General features: G+C 36.4%; 1 long non-coding RNA gene across 1 annotated transcript; it reads left to right on the top strand.

Moving 5' to 3' along the window:
• Positions 1-1,557: 1,557 nt before the first annotated feature.
• Positions 1,558-15,032, top strand: LOC124102678 (uncharacterized). Its single transcript, XR_006854953.2, has 2 exons — positions 1,558-1,729; positions 11,212-15,032. It is a non-coding gene; the product is annotated as an uncharacterized LOC124102678 (long non-coding RNA).
• The last annotated feature ends 3,383 nt before the right edge of the window (positions 15,033-18,415 follow it).

Below are 18,415 nucleotides of genomic sequence, written 5' to 3'. Positions count from 1 at the left end.
AGCAAAATTTACAACATACTAATTAATAGCAAGATGCTTAGCTAAGCAATTCTGTCTTGGAGTATGTAATTATATTTTTAGAATTTAATTTTTTTTTCCTTTTACCTTTCTTCTGCCGGATTTTACTAGTAGAATAAGGCAGTATTAGGAACATATAAAATCTGAATATTTACCCTTAAATGCCATCCTATGATATGAATAGTTACATTTATTTCAGAATATATGTATCAAATTTCAAGTTGTGTTTATATATTGTTGACAATTTTTGCTATCAAATGAATCTCGATAAAATTGAGAACTAGGAAAAAAAATCTCACATGAGACAATCATGATTAATGTCACTTAAGCAATCAGAAATATGCATGCATCTCATCCTTCACCCCATTTCTATCGGTTGTATCAGTTATAACCTCAAAATGAAGACAAGTTGTAAAGGGAACAAAAACTGCAACTCACATAAAAAAAAAACACACACACACAAACTAGAGGTTATAGTTACATAGTACTTCTCACCATTATTTTTTCTTTTACCCTAAGCAACACTCTAACTTATTTTATTTTTTTTTTAAATAAAAGTGAAATTAGTTACTTTTCTTTGTTCTGGAACTCTTGAATTTCAGATTATCAGTAAAACGTGTTGCACCTGCCCTGCCAATCCCCAGCATTGGAGCAGTCCAACTGTTAACTTTCTCAGTTCATAATTCCAGACAGCTGGGTGTAGAGAGGGGAAAAAGAAACACATAACCCCATTTACTGGCACTCTGACAAATCTGTTCTCCAACATCAGCTGGAAGGCCCTCGGTGCTACTGGCAGTCCTTTTATTTGTCCCCTGTCAGCGCCATTTCAGATTTGCCTTACAGATGTTTCAAACTCTGTGGTCCCCTCATTCTCATAGTTGACCTTGCTCATATATCACAGAGTTCCTCTCCTTCCCTCAACCAACTGACTGACCCACGAGGATACTTATCCTCTCCCTCCCTTTCTTCTAAATCAAAGAGTGCTCTTTTCTAATCCCCAAAGCTAATACTTGTGTAGAATATCCATCCCCCTGAAGAGGCAGCTGCAGGGATGTCATTCCATCAGTTTCCCTCACACACTTTGGTGTCATTTATCCCTGCTCTCTGCTCTCTGGCTTCTACCCTCTGGTCTGTACATTTGCTCAACTTTTATCTCCTCACCATCCACACGCCCACAGAAACAATTCTTTAATTATTTTAGCCTCTTGCTCAGGCTGCAAATTGCCTTGTATAGTAATTATCTGTTTACATGACAGTTTTCAACTGGTCCAGTGGTTTTTAATCGTTGTTGTGTCACAGATCCCTTGAGACCCTGATTAAGACAATGTACTGTCTCTGGAGCTAGGCACATAACTACACACACACACACACACACACACACACACACACCTCATGCATACAATTGCAGGCTGCCTAATGACGGACCCTCTGTAGGAGATATTACTTCTGCTGGTCAATATTTTCAGTTCTACCCCCCTGCCAGGCACACTGGAGGAGTCTACTTCCTTGCTGACTTGAGATAAATCACTGCTTTGGCCAATGGAATGCAAGTGGAAGTGACGTGTGGGGAAGTTTCAAGAGCCTGTGTGCAATTTGCCATTTTTTTTTTTTTTTTTTTTTTTTTTGCTGCCACCAAAAACTGCTGTCAGTTTGGGTTCCAGAGTGAGGTGGACAGAGCAGAGCACCTAGACCTCAGCAATGGACGCGTAGAGTAAGTAGAAAATAAACCTAGTGTTGAGAGGGGTCGGGGATATCAGTCACTGCCACTTGAGTGCGGCTCTCTGGCTGGGTGGCAGGGCGGCTGTCTGCTAGACATGCAAAAATGTAAGTCAGAAAGATCTTCCCTATAAGAGCTTAAGCTACTCTTTGCTTTTTCTAATCAACAAGTTCTTTTCACCTCAGAGCTGCACACTTTCTATTGTACTCATTTAGAAGCTGCTTGCCTGGTTCTTTCCAAGACTTCTTGTCCTTCAGATTTTATTCCTTAGAGAGACCTTCCTTGGCCTCCCCTGCCACTCCCACTCCAGCCTGTGACTGTCATTTGTATCACCCGTTTCTTCCTTTCACGAGGTGTGTCACAGCCTGTACTGATCTTGTTTTCTTTCTCTTCAGTTCTGAAGAGAAAACTGTGAAGTACCGACTTCTTGTTATCAACCATGATTCATGGATAATGAGTATCGTGCCACTCTAACCTTGTATGAACTTAAGGGATTGTGCTCAAAATTTGGACTATTTTCGTTCATTAAAGATATTAAAAATAGAACCTTGAACATTCTATTGCATGTCACATTTCACTCATTTCTAAACAACATTAATAGAACAAGCTGTAACTAAAATATTGGACAGACATCCAAATATTTGAATGTGCATCAAGAACCACTGAACCTTGGTATTCGACTTGTCTCTATGAAGAGGTCAGCTTGACTTTCTGGGTCCTTTTCAGAGAGCTGTGGCCAGTAGCCCTAACAACCTTTGGTCTGTACCCAGTTAAATAGTGGTTTTTGTAATTCATTGGCATCCAGTTTTGCTTTGTTTGATTTTTTTCCTCTTTGCTCAGCATATATGCCAAATGTCTTTCTTCACAGCTATAAAAAATTAGTCCTGAAAGCTTCAGAAAGTATTGAAGGGCTAGCTCTTTGTTATGCATCTAGTGACACCGGTATACTACCTTGTCACATAATAAATAGTTCATACTTGTTTAATGAATGAATGAAATCAGTATTATGAACATACCAAATATTTGTTTCATTTGACTTTACTGAGTTTACAGTCATCAAAAACAGCAACTGGGGCCAGGGTTGTGGCTCAGTGGTAGCGTGTTTGCCTAGCATGTATGAGGCACTGGGTTTGATCCCTGGCACCACATAAAGATAGATAAAATAAAGGTATTATGTCCATCTACAACTAAAAAAAAAAAAACTACATAAAAAAACCAGCAACAATTGTAATTTCAAAAATGAAAGGTTTTACCTGAACATGAAAAAGTAACATGTTTATTGTTAAAAAATTTCAAAACTGCAAGACTTAAAATCAACTGTGAATTTCCTTGTTATTGTCTTTATAAGATGTGTTAGACACCTGACATTTGAGAAGAGATTCAGAAGTTGTAACATGCCCTTCTATCATAAAAGAGGTTATAAAAAAGATTCACTAGAAATCTATACCTCTCAGATACTCAATTTCATTTCAGTTTTAGGATCTTCTGAAATAATTATTAGGATAAATTTAAGTCTTGATGAGAAAAATAAAAATGTTTTCAAATTGCTAAAGAAATAAACTTGGTTTAGAAACAAAAGGAGCTCAGTTTTAACAATAATTCTATTTTCTTTAACTTTCTCTTATGTGACAGTGTGCGTTATAAAACGGTATCTCTTCAAATGAGAAACATACCCTATTACTCTACATCTTATGTAACATAATTGGTATATGACAACTACATTTTTTCTATGTTATTTTATACAAAAAATCCACATGTGCAACTTTTGTAACATGGATTTCTTAGGATGGTGCTAGGCATTTTTTTTTCCTTCTTAAATCGTTTCCTCAATTTTTAATAGAAGGTTATGAATGATCTGCTACCATGTTATAAGATAATGTAAGTAATGTCTATAAAACTGAACATGAAAACATGTGTCTATACATGTGTGTAGGATAGAGCTTTGGAAAAGTTGTTTTGCATACAAGTCATTTCTCAATACAACACATCCTTCCTGTTTAACTAGAAAATAAACCAAAATATGTAACTTCTACAGAAATAGTTGCTATAGAAATGTAAAAGATACAAATAACACTGAACCGTGCCATCAAAAATTGCAGTTTAAGTAGGACAGTATCAACATTTATGTTTAATAATGCTGACTGCATGGATTCTTCTACATTCCCTAAAATGAAAGTGCTGAGTCCCAAGTTGGGAGGTCCTCTACTACTAAAAATAGCACATCTACACACACACACACACACAAAAAAAAAAAAATTAGCAAACTTCCAGATTAGAAATTCAGTACATAGCAAGAAATATTCCTTTATATGAAAATTTAATGAATAATGGATTCAAATGATGCAAATTACTTTTCTTCATTTCATTGTATGAACTGAAAAATAAGCTGTTCCCTACACAAGATTTGTAGACACTTTGACTCACAGGAGTAAATGTTTCTTCAGGTTTCTACATGTCTGTCATTTAATTTGCTAAAGAGCTCATTTTGAAATTATGTTCTGTGATAGCATTTAAGGTAACATCAACCTTTATGTTTGTTAAGAAAAAAGAATCATAGGATGAATCTCTTAAAACATTTGGCTCCGTTTTGGGCTTTTTGGCATGATACTTAAAATACTGAATTTCTAACAAGGCATCTGGTATATATAAAGGTGACTGTTAAACTCTTCTTGCCTTTGATCTTGCCAATTAAGTTTTATAAGAGAAAAAGTTCTATCGGCCAACTTAAAGATTATAGCTTGAGAAAAGTTATTTTAGAAGTTTGATACATCCTGTGTTCTAAAACTAAAATAACCTTCCTTTTAAAAACATGACACTAATATACCCATTCATATTATAAAATTTAACTCCTGGTTTATGATATTATCAGTACGATCAGCTTTAAATACACGGGAGGGTGGGTGCTATAGTTTTGATCTTAAATGTTTCCCCAAGACCCATGTGTTAAAGGGGGGAGCCTAGCAGGAGGTCTTCAGGGGGTTGGGGTATACCCTTGAAGTAGACAATAGGACCCTTGGCCTCCTTTTGGCTCACTCTTTAGCTTTCCTGCCACGAGGTCAGTGACCACATGCTTCGGCCATGATATGTTGCCTCATCACAGGTCTAGAAGAATGCAGTTAGCCAATCAGACTGAAACCTCTAATATAGTGAGCAAAATAAAACCTTCATCTTGATAAGTTGATTACCTCAGGTATTTGTAATAGTGACAGACATCTGACAAATACAGAGGGGGAGAGAGAAGAAGGGAGAGTGAAAAGTGAGAGAGGGGAAAGAGAATCCTCTTTCAGAAAATAGAACAATGGTCACTCCTCTACCTTTTTCCCTATTAGTAAATATTGATACCAATTTCAATACACCTATTTTACCTGTATTATTATTATAATAAAATTCTATCTGAATCTGCATCTTAGTAAACTGAGTTTTTCTGATTCAGCTTCAAAGCACGTAGAGTATGGGTTGCGATATAAGATAGGCAAGAGTTCAGAGCCAAACTTCAAAATTAACTGTCAACTATGGTCAAGATTTAATGCTTCTGTTTTTCCATCTGTCATGGGAAAAACATATCACACAATGATCTAAATTTTATGTCAATGTTCCATTGAAATTATCTTCTTGAACACCGATACTCTCAATTATCAAACTGAATATTTACTTGTATTTTAACTCTTTGCAATATTTGACTCTACCATTTCATATTTCTTTCAATTGTCTTTTTTGGTTTCTGTGATCTATCCTGTCATTTATCTTCCTGGGTGTTCATTATCACTGTCTTTTTGAGGCAATACTCTCTCTGGTGTCAATGACCTCTCACTCTTCTCTTTGCAAATAGTCATTCCAACAAAATTTCCCTACCACTCCTCCCTCCCCATGTCTTCAACCATCACCTAAAAACTGATGGTCCTATAATTCCTCCCTGTCAGGCCTCTGACCCAAGCTTTCAGCCTGCATATTACTCCTATTAGACAACTTAACTGGACTGTTCTAAGTGCCATCCACAATTTATACCTACCCTGACCCAAGATGAAAAACTAGAACACATCCAGACTCCCATTCTCTCACTCTGCTCTCATATCCTACCAGCCTATGATGGCTTACTGATCCTACTTCTAAATAAGTGTTTATTTCTTCCACGGCCTTAGTTCATTCCTCATGTGTAGAGCAAGAAACTAGCCCCTGCATTATCCAGATTAGTCTGTGTGTTATAACAAAGGATGTTTATAACAAATGTTGCAAGAAAAACATTAGTGATATAGCACAATAAAGATTTATTCCTTGCGCATGTCACAGTCTCTTGCAGGCTGTAGAACAGAATCTACTCTCCTCCGATAACCAGGTTTCTTCCATCTAATGGCCACCTGATCTCTTAGGTGCATGGAGTGCCCCATCAGATCCTGACTTTCACCTGATAGGCATATGAGAGGACAGAGGGTAAAGTTTGATTACGGGCTTACTCTGTATACAATGATGGAACAGGGACAGGAGGGCTACAATTAAAACTCTCATTCAACAAAGGGACTGTTAGGACAAACTTCACTAGTCCACATCAATTCTGAAATCACTATGGAAGTCCACTACCCTGAGGAGAAAGAGTCACTTGATTAAACTTTCATTCTCTCTGAATAATTCCTTTGTCCCTTTCTTCCTTAGCCCTCTTTCCTTTAGGGTTTCTTATTGTTTATTTAATCCCCTTGGCCAGAGTTGAAATAAGTAAATCCAAACATTTTAAAGCTAATAAATAATTTCATACATCAAGGAGTCAAAGATGTTCAATTTGATATTTTGAATTTTTTCACAGTGCAATTTCTGCAAAAACTTGTTCAGCTCATGTTGTATTTGCTTCCATGTCATAGTTTCTAGCATTTCTCTTCCTCTCTCCCCCTCTCCACCTTTCCTCTTCCTTTTATCTGATCTTGACCATAGAACCAAGTCATGTTGTTCAACTAAAAACTCTGACTGGGTTCTTCATGTCTTCATTTGGGATCTGGAACCAGTTGAATTTCCAACCATTTTTCTAAAAGTCTTTGGACTCTTTGTTGTTTTCTATTCAACCTGGAAAATGGTCAGTTCTTTCTGAGATCATTTCTTCGTGGAAACACCTTACCCAAAGCAGCCAACAATAGCTGTCACACACTTACACTCTGATTCTTTTAAATACATCTTCTAGGGGCTGGGGTTGTGGCTCAGCAGTAGAGCGTTCACCTAGTATGTGCAAGGCCCTGGGTTTGATCCTTAGCACCATATATAAATAAGTTAAAAAAAAATAATAAAGATATTGCATCCAACTACAACTAAAAATAAATATTTTAAAAAATTAAATAGAATACATCTTCTAAATTAATGGTCCTCATAATGTGATCTGCAAAACCCAGTAAATCCCAAACCCCTTTAGTGAAATCATGAGATCAAAGTTATTTTCAGAATAACACTAAGAGGTTACTGGACTTTTTTTTGTTTTTTTTGCATTTGAACTCATGATGCAAATGTAATGATAGGAGAAATTGTTGGTCTTTTAGAACAAATCAAGGTAATATCACCAAATTGTAGGATTGTATTGATCACTAAAAATGTCCATTGGATCATTTCATCACCATGTTCTCAGTTTTAAAAACAAGTTGAAGTTAAGATGACTCTGATGAAAAAGTAAGGGATTTACTTTACCAATCTCAACACTTGAGTATAGATCTTTTAAATATTCTGTTGGACCAAAAGCGAAGAACACATACAGCACTTGAGATGCATACCCAAGTACAATGGTTGCCTTGAGGAAAAGCAATGTACGATTGTTTGAGTTGCAAACGGATTCATCTCTTTTTCATAGAGCACCATTTTTACTTGAAAGAACAAGTGATAAACAAAATATGGTTATTCAGACTTGGGTACTTGGCAGTTGCTTTCTCGAAAATAAATGAAGTAAGCCTGTCACTTGAAGGCAAACAACCTTACAGTATTTGTTGCCAATGATAAAATCTAAGCTTTCAAGTAAAAATTAGAATTTAGAAAACTTGTATACACCACCATGAGCTTGACAGCTTCTGAATACTTAAAGACTTTTTTTCATGAGATCAATGGCAATATTAACAAATGTGATTTTTAAAAATTTTTACATAATGAAATGCACAATGGTAAAACTCAGTAAAACAGTATTTTCCAAGTAACCAATGTAAGACATTACAAAATCATACATAGGTAAAAGATTTATTTAAAATGAAAATAAGTCAATAGATTTTAATGTAATAGAGTGTGAAAGTTCATTGATATGGTTTTGGATTTCACATTGCAATGAAATTTTAAGAAATTATCACTTGGGATCTATACTCAGTAGAAGAGCATATGCTTAGTGTGGGCAAGGTCCTATACTCAATCTCCAGAAAAGAAAGAAAGAAAAGAAAGTATCACTTGTTAAGTTGGGATGTAGTATCATAGAATATCTGCAGTTATCTAAAAAGACTAAAAATATGTTCCTTCAAAAGAAGTATGGGTCTTGATTCTAGATGTCTTCTATTCGGATAGACAATAAAGGGTTTTGAAAAAATATAAAATGATGCCATTCTTTTCATTTTTTGCAAATGCGATTATAATAAAAATTGTTATTGATGTTAGCATAATGGATGTATTATTATTTTTGACTCATTAATTTTTTAAATTTCTCAGTTTAATTTTATTATTATAATTCTTGCTAAATATAACACATAAAACACATAAAAGCTTTTTGTGAGCTTCAATAGTTTTTAAAAGGATAAAGGAGTTCTGAGAACAAAAGTTGGAAAATACCTGTTCTAGAAAGGAGATTGTCAGACTTTGGCCTGAAGGTAAATACCAGCTTGCTTTCTGTTTCTTAAATAAAGTCTTATTGGAACCCAGCCCAGCCATTTGCTTACATGTTGCCATGGCTGCTCTCCCAATGTGGTAGATTAAGTAGCTCCAACAGAGATTGTATTACTTTCAAAGTCAAAACCTGAAATATTTATTATCTTACCCTCTACAGGAAACACACACACACACACACATATACACCACTGACCCCTACCCTATACCTTTGGTTTAATCTTAGCTGCACAGTTAGAATCACCCAGAAAACTGGTTAATCCCTCTGCATCCAACCAGGATATGAGAGAAAAGAAAGAACATAGAGGATTATGTAGGAGGCATTTCATGGGCAAGGTCTGGAAAGGCATACATAACTCCTTTGGCCAGAAATTAATTACACTGGTCATAACAAACCAAAAAGAAGGTGCAAAATATAGTCTTCCTCTCTGCTAAAGAGGGAAGAAATAGTAAACTTATTTCTCTGGACTGATCTTTGAGATAAATCCTAAGGGAAAAGTAAGGATTTTCCAGATAGACAAGGAGTAGAGAGGACAGAAAGTTTCATAATGTGGCTGGGGTGCTCCTAAGAAGAGCCATGGAATACTTATGGAATCTCAGAAGAATTTTTATGAATTAATTATATTAGAAATCTTAAGAGATTTTTTTTTTCCTGACAAAACTGCAAAGAGAGCATGTTATATAGGCTGGCTGCAGTTAGATCAGGCAGACACCGTATGGCACACAACTTCTAGATTCCCTCTTCTATTTCTTATCTTGAAATTTAAAACATCTAATTTGGGCTGGGGTTGTGGCTCAGTGGTAGAGCGCATGCCTAGCACATTCGAGGCCCTGGGTTCTGTCCCCAGCACCACATAAAATAAATAAGTAAATAAAATAAAGGTATTGTGTCCAACCACAACTAAAAAATAAATATTAAAAAATCCAACTTGGTATTTATTTTATTGAATTACACTTGACCTTTCTTTGCCCTCATTATTTTAACAGGTTCCCAAAGAAGTTTCTGGTACCCTTCTTCTTAGATAAAGGTTGAGAGTTTTTATTTCATTCATTTATTTTCTCAAAAAAATTTATCAAACGTGTACTTCAATAGAACTTAATTGTGCAGGAAGATTGATAGTAATATAAAACCCCCAAAGGAAAATGGACAAGTTTCTAACCTTCGTTTCCAATATCTTTCCAGCACAGATCTCCTGTTTATTTCAAAGAGCAAACCAAAATGAGGAGGAAAACAGAGAAAGTGATAATGACATTGAATATTGCTACCAAACAAGGATTTTGCATGTTCCTCATTAACTAAATTTCTGCAATTTCCTAAATGTGTGAAGGTATAGCAGACCTGTAACTTCAACTTAGACCTGTAACAACCTACCAGTGAACAGAGTTTATATGAATCACTTCATTTGTATGTGTTTATTTAATTTGCCTACAACAACTGAAGAGAAATCAGTCCTTTCATAAACATTTCAAGTTTAAGATAAGAAATTTACATTGTAAAACTACTTTATTGTAATTCCTTTAAATTTCTCTTGAAAAAGAGCACTGGTTTGTTTCACATGCTAGCATTCAAGTGTTCCATGTAAGATTCATAGCCAACTTAATTATGTGGACATGAATCTTTCCCATAAATTAAATATTCCTAAATCTGCACATCTTATGTTAACTATAGTGTTCAGCAATATATTTTACTCAATATATCTGTTACTTATGAATTGTGGTCTTCTAAATAATTTACTATTCATAGGATCAGTTGGGTTTTTGGCAGTATTAAGATTGAACCCAGGGCTTCCTTCCTGTGAATTACACCCCCATCGCTTTTTTAAAATTTTGAGACAGGATCTTACTAAGATGCTGAGGCTGCCATCAAACTTGGGTTGCCCCTGCCTCAGTCTCCTAAGTAGCTAATTACAGGGGCCACCCTAAGTGGCTGTAACGAATATTTTATATGATTCCTGTCTGTTTTATAGAGGTTAAACCATCCAACGGTGCCCAATTTTAATATATGTCAAGCATTTCTGGAACAACAATTATTTTACACCTAGTAGGGTGAAGAAAATTTTATAAAGAAAGGCTTATACAATAATTATCAGTGATTGATACAGTAAAATTTATTCTGAACACAGGTACATAATTTTTAATGTCCAAATCCTAACTATCAATAAATGAAGTTTTTTGAACCTTTTCTCTTTCATCAGGAACTTCCTTCAGCATCTGGCAAGCATTGGACTCCTGCTTTCCCTGTGGCTTTGTTCTCCTGCATGCTGAATATTAATAGTAATTATCTATTGTCCTCATCCTTACCTACCAACACATTATCAGCTTCCCGTGGGCATTGATTCTGTACTATGGAGTCTAACCTTCTAACCACAGTGGTACTGAGTAACCAGGGAATTATCCCCCTAGGAGAACAGGAGCTCTTTTCACCTCTGAGTCAATAATCATTAGAAGCAACCAATATATTGTCAAGCTTAACAAATCACAATTGGAATAGAGACCATTGCAATGAGGAAGTTGCAATTATCCAGCAATTATGTATAGATATATCTATTCTTCTAATGATTGAGTCACACAAAATGTGCCTACACTTCTGCTAAACTTAATCTGGAAGGTTTCTAAAACTTGTTTTCTTTTTTTTGTTTGTTTTAATGTAGATTTCAGAATCCTAAGAAGCAATTGCATCTGAATGAAATAGTAATGACAAAATTTATGAAGCGGAAAGAAGAGTAATTCATTCACCTGACATGAGCTTAATTTCTTAAAGGAGGGAAGGGAAATTTCCAAGTTCTCTCCCCTAATAGAAGATGGCCTGAACTGCCATGAAATTTTTAGCCATCAGAAGAGTGCCCACTTTAGCAAATAATGAACATGAATACCTAACATTTTAGGAATGCTTTTAGCTACAGGTAATGAACAGAAAGCCTGACTAGAGTGGCTTTAAAAAATTAAGGAGCATTTTTCTCCCATAATGAGAAGTCCAGAGTTAGCAGTGCATGGCTTATTCAGCAGATCAGTGATGCCAAAGAGTCTGAGATCTCCTTGACCTTGTTCTCACAATTACAACAAATCTGTTGCAGCTTCCACAATTATATCCCCTTTCCAACAAGATGACAGAGAATGAAGCCGATAGAAAAGGAATTGCCAATATCTGAAAGTAAAAGTTTTATGAGAAAGCTCCCAGAAAATTTCTGTTTATATCTCTTTGGCCATAGTTTTGTTCCAGAGTCACTCCTGGCAGAGAGATGGCCAGAGAGAGGAAAGGCAAAGAAAAAAGCAAAGGCAGCTCATGGCATCCAGACATTGGCCAGATACTCATACCCAGGCACTGATGTTCAGAAGATACTCATACCCAGGCACTGATGTTCAGAAGATACTCATACCCAGGCACTGATGTTCAGAAGATACTCATACCCAGGCACTGATGTTCAGAAGAGTGTTTTACTTTTGATCTGAAATGTCCCCCCAAAACCCATGTGCTAAAGGCTTGGTCACCAGCCCAGGGTGCCTATCAGGGCAGGAGAAACTTTGGGAAGTTGGGCTAATTGGAAGCAAGTTAGATCACTGGTGAATGCCCTTGGAGGGGATTTTGGCCCCTTTCTGTTTTTGCTTCCTGGCCTCCATGAGGTGAGCAGCTCTTCCACCAGGTGCTCACACAGGCTCGAAGCAACAGAGCAAAGAAAACAGACTGGAACCTCTGAAACCATGAGCCAAACAAACCTTTCCTCCTTTAAGTTGATTTTCTCAGGTATTTTGTCACAAAGACAGAAAATTGACTAACACAAAGAGTTAACCCAGCTTTCACAAATAGTCCTTGGCGATCTCCGGTTCAACCGAAACAGGTTTCCATTTTTTAGAGCTGAGTAATATTCCATCGTGTATAAATGCCACATTTTTTTTTATCCATTCATCTGTTGAAGGGCATCTGAGTTGGTTTCACAGTCTAGCTATTGTGCTACTCCAATCATACTTCTGAAGTGGATTAAACCTCACTGTCACAATAATAATAAGTCATAAAGGTACAGATCTCAGGGTTGAGAAGGCTGAGGAGTGCATTTGCTGTTTCTGAATCCCTCAACTAAATTGCATAATTTGACACACTATCTAGATAGCCACTAAATAAAGCAAAGTTGTACATTATAGTCATTCTTAGACTGCCTAAGAACTAAGCTTTTTAAAAAATTCATGGTTTCCCATTTATGAAGTAAGTATGTAAGATACATAAAGATAAAAACCAAAAATATTCATTATCTCTAGAGTAAAAGTTTTGTAAAAGTGATCCTTCTTTGTTTTCAGTTTGAATACCAGAGATAATCAATTGAAATAAAAATATGGATAGTTAAATTCATTTGAATAAGTGATGATATTATGTACAAATTACAATGTTCAGAGAACTTGGCTATATTTCCTTTTTTAATAAACTAAAAGGTGGTTTTAAAAGCCAGCAAATATAAAAACAGAATCTAAATTCTAACTTGAGAAAGTAGAAGAAACACCTATCTTCATTGAATGAATACAGAGGTATTTTGAAGAGCTCTGTAAGCAAACCACACAGACATTTTAAAAGAAACCACAGGGAAAAGCAACTTGTTTCCTAATGCTTGTTCATTCTCAAGAAGTAAAGCCTTGCAAATCATCAAAAGGATGTGCAAAGAAGTGCCAGTCTGAAAAATAAATTAATATTAATACAGTAAAAAAAAGAAAGAAACAGGTTTCCATATCACCAATATTGGAGAACATGATGAAGAAAGAAGGATGACAAACCCAATTAAGCATCTTGTTGAACAAAGAGACATGGTTATTGTGCCACCACAAAAATACCAAACATCTGAGCACCCTGGCTGATTTGAGGAACTTGCTTTTCTTCCAACTTTGCCTTCTGTGTTGCTTTACTTCTGCCATCTTAGAAATGTTTAAACCAGAGCTATCCCGAGTTCCTGAAAGTGTCCAATCCAGAACAAAACCACTTCTTTAAATTTTCCTTCTGAATCAACTACATCCATGCTTTCAGACACCCTCTTGCTAAAACACTACACACCACCACATATGTGGTGTGTAGTCTCCTTTTTACTAATTCCAGTAATAATTCGAACTCCTTCAACTCTCAGTATGTTCCTGGTGATCTATGGCTGGTTGATAGCACATTGAGTGGACCAAATAAGTATTTGTCACCTTTTTTTTTTTTTCATCCCAGTCCATTTTTAACTAAAATGATGTGCTTTAATATGGCATGCTTCAAACTCCTTAACAAGAAAAGGAAATCAGGATAGAGCAAACAGAGCATATGATTAACATTCAGAGGCTAAGGCTCTCGTCAGCTCTATCCTATTAATAACACAAGTGACCCTGGGCAAGCCATTAAAGGAAAGAAGAGAAACTGACCTCACAACATCCAGTGAACCTGCCAGCATTAATATGCTTGAGAGATGACAAAACTAAAGCTCCAAACAATTAAGTATTTTATTCTTCTATTTACATTTGTGAGCGGGAAAATCAAGATTCAAACCCAGGTATGTAAGTCTAAATTTGAAAACCTTTTCATTTCACTGAGGTGCCTCATGAAGTCTGAATTCCTTCCCTATGAACTGACTAGGTTGTTGCACTAGGACTTAAAAGGCCCTTTCCATTCATTATGCAAGGATTCTGAATGATGAATGATAACATTTATATTTACTCTTTTTAGCACCACCTGATCTGTAGATGAAAGGTGCAAGAATAATGTGAGGTGATATATGTTTATGGAATTTTGAATTTCAGCAAGCCCTTTTCTAAACAGCATAAATCATGGATTTGATCTACCACTTGAACTTCCATGCGAAATCAATTTTCGGTTCCTTATGATTTAAAAATATGAGCACCTCACTTAAAGAATTGTGTGAGAAGCTGTACAAAGAGGAGCTGGGAAAAGGGAAGACTCACCTTGATTTTTATCCAAGGAAGTAACCTCATTTTCTATACTTAAACCTTAACATTTGCACAGTCACGTGGAACGTCTTCACCAGGAAGTGACAGACAATACAGGAAAACATGATCAATCACATGATTAAGAAAAATAAAAGTTGTATGTGTTTTATCAATTAAGTAAATAGTCTTAAAGGAAAGGATAGCAGTGTTGAGAAGCTGGAAAAACAGGCACTGAGTTACTAGAGGATGGAATGGCATTTTGTAACTTTCCTTTTGGATAGCAATTTGCAATTGGCAGCAAACACTTCTAAGATTTTTGCATATCACATTTGACCTACAATTTCATTCAAAAAACAATTATAGATGTGTACAAAGATTTTTGTCACAAAAAATGTTTGTAGAAATATTATTTATAATTGGCAAAAATCAATACAAAGCTAAAAGGTTTATAATAGAAGATTAGTTAAATTATAGTTTATTCATGTAATGGAAACTTGTGTGGGTATTCAAAATAAAATTATATGTGCAAGTCAAAATAAATTTCTTGGTTGAAAAAATGTAAATTACAAATACATTATTGTGTTTTTTGCTTTATATGTGAATATGGGTACAAAAGCAATTTAAATAGAATAGTTATCTCTGGTGAAATTTTGTTCTTTTTGTCCATGTTTTACAAATTTCTAACAGGAAGATAGATTACACTAAATTTTTTTTAATGAATTAAGTGACATTTTGAAACAAATACTACTAGAGCTCCATAAGAATACACTATTCAGTAATTCAAATACTAAATTTCCTGTCCCTTCAAATAATAAGCAAAAAACCCCCCATCCCTGGTATACAAAAACACTCTCCATGATGTGAACAAGCTCATAGATGCCAAGCCAAGGGCCATCTTTTTTCTCAGAACCATAAATGTCCTTGTCCTTCAAGGTTCATTCTCAATAGTTGCTTCAATTATCTTTTCTACTTTAAATTGGAAGCCTAGTTTAATGGGAATTCTATAGGTATAAACTTATAATTTTCAAAAAACAAATTAAAATAAAAGTTACTTAAATTACAAAAATTTTTTATCATGATATTACCCATGTGGATTTCTGAGGGTTTTTGAAAGGAATTTGTTTACTTAAAGTACTTCTTTGACTAGTTGCATGTCCATAGTAGTGTTTTTTTAGGCCAATGCAATACTGCAGCCAACAATTGTGCAATGGTACTTGGAGAAAGATGGTATTGCAGGAAGAGGCTGTTTTCAGTTCTTTTTCCTTGGGCATTTTTTAAAAAACAGGAAGGGCCATTAAAAATCATTATCATCAAAAAAAAAGATGCCTCATCTCACTGCCACATTAATAGCATAATTTTAAAACCTCCTGTTATGAGAAGTTGAAGAATTAATTTGTCAGCATTTCTATTACAATAGCTGCCTTACATTGGTTTCCTGTTATTTCTTAGATTCCTTAATACTCATTATCTTATTTAATCCTCACAGGCAACTACAAAGCAGATATGATTGTCACTGTTTTACAGAGGAAAAAAAATTAAATTATTCAAATTGTTTAAATTTTCTGAATCTCAAAGTTTAAATAACTTTAACAAAATCACACAGCCAGAAAGAGAATCAAGATTGAAACACAGGTCTCTCTGACTCAAGTCCTATATTTTATCCATTATGCATCCTGAACTCATACCTTTCTGACTAGATTCTTTGAGTTGACTTTTTTCCATTTGTTGGCTATTGAGAACCTCAGAAAATACATCTCCTCATATTGTAGGATGCACTATTATGAAGTTATTCAAGCTCACAATTCTGAAATTCCCCCAATATAAGGTTTGACATAGGATCAGTGAATATAAATCTGTAAATGGTGGTTTCTTCCTCAGTTTTAGATATAAAAAATGTCCCTCTACAGTAAAATTACAAAGTAAAACTCCAAGTTTTCCAGTCTATTTTTAAATTCTTCATCCCAGTATATTTAACTATTCTCACAATGTTTATTCTGTGCAAGGGATCAACATTTATTACTCTCATCTTACCAATAGATTCAAAACTACACATTCCCCTTTAGGTTGGTGGTCTCCATAATCATTGTTGTTCCAGAAACTCTTTCCATGTGGCTGTGTTGTGTTGGATGCCTGATTATTGGTGTTTGTGCCTGATGCAATCCCAAGGTGCCCCTTGAATGGATCCCACACTCTGCAGTCTCTTGCATCTTAACTCACCACTGTGGCTACCACTTAGAGCCAAGGGAAAACAGAGATGGACTCAAATTGAGACATCTACTGTGACTTGCTAGGCTTCCAGCTCAGACTATAAGAAAAGATAATCTATGTCAAACTGGGTTCTATTCCCAAAGTTGCGAGTCTTTGGATTCACTCATATATCCACTTCCATGAAGCAAAGTGGTTATTACAATATTAGGGTTCAGAGTAAAGCTCCTTGTAGAACAAAAACAAAACTTCCCTTCATACATTTTCCCATGCACTGGTTCAACTTAGTCACACCTTCCTCATATTTTCTTCATCACAGCATTTCTTTGCACTGGAAGTACATCCTGTAGGTTTTGATGACTTTTAAATGAAATAGGAAAAGTGTCTTAAGGTTAAGGCTTTCTCTAGGAGGTCCCCCTGCTCCAATGAAATGTCTAAGTGTGTAGGCTGCCCAACTTTTTTCTAACAGGACTTAAGTTCTGAGCACCAATGATAAGCCAGGTAGAGCCATTTGATTCAGCCAAATGTCTGATTCCAGGGCATTTGCATGAGTGTATTCAGTTACAAAGTTATATTGCTTTAGTTAGTTTGGACTTTGATATTAAAAACTAATATGTAGGTAGCCTAAGCATCCAAAAATTTAATTCTCACAGTTCTGGCAACCAAAAATCCAAGATCAGGGTGCCTGCATGGTCAGATTTTTGGTAAGGGTCCTCTTTCTGGTTTATAATCTTGTATCTGCATATATTGGACAGCAAACAAAAAAAGAAAAACTCTCTGGTCTCTTCCTATAAAGAAACGAATCCCATTCTAGCTCTTTCACCCTCAAGACTTAATTCCTGCCCAAAAGACCCATCTCCAAATACCCTCACATTGGAAATCAGGGTCCCAACACACAAACTTCTACATGATAGGTGTGGACCCCATTAGAAATATAAACATTACAAGGATTTTCAATCACATTTTATTCAACTAGGTAAAAGTGGAATTCCTGAAATATAATCAGAGATAACCATGTGGGAAAGAAGGTGGCAAGAGCATTCAGTCGGAGAGGGAAGATGGAGGCGAGGGGAGTGCATTGCCCCCGTGTGCTGCTTCACTGTGTGGGAGTATGACAAGTCAGGACGGCTAAAGGCTATCTTGTTAGGAATTTCCAGCAATAGTGGGGTGCTCCGGAACCTGGAGGAAGGATTTCCATCGCACGAGGATCGGCTACGGGGACTCAAACGCGAGAGGTTTGTCGCACGGAGGGTAACACTGCTTATTCAGCAAATCGCCCTGCGGCTAGAGTCTGCGGCGCGCGCTGGGAAACGAGGAGATAGCGACGCAGGGATACAGCGCTGCAGATTCTGCCAGCCGTGCAAGCACCGTACTTAGGGCTGAATTCTGGGTTCGAGACGGGGAAGGAAGCGGTCCATCTCGGTTCTCCACACCGGTCAGACCACAGAGGAGGCCAGCAGCCACCATGTTGGAAAGCTGACGTCACCATCCCTGTTTTCGACTGACCGCAGCTCATTCAGCCATAGAACAGGTAATTTCAGGCTGCCATTCGCCTGCGGCTTGCAGACAGATTACTAGGGTTCAGTGCCTGGGTGCTTCTTAGAACCTGATCTTATCGGAGCGAACACCGAGCGCGGGGCGGCCGAGTTCCGGCTCCCGGAACTGCCCTGGCCCAGGGCTGCGGAGCCTGCGGAGGCTGCTTCTTGGACCCTGCTCCTATCAGAGCATACACCAAGCACTAAGCGGCCGAAT

The sequence above is a fragment of the Marmota monax genome, unplaced genomic scaffold (assembly GCF_021218885.2).
Source record: "Marmota monax isolate L192 unplaced genomic scaffold, Marmota_monax_Labrador192_F-V1.1 WCK01_AAM20220418_F8-fsc00002, whole genome shotgun sequence".
NCBI lineage: Eukaryota > Metazoa > Chordata > Mammalia > Rodentia > Sciuridae > Marmota > Marmota monax.
This window is presented reverse-complemented; position numbering and strand designations above follow the sequence as displayed.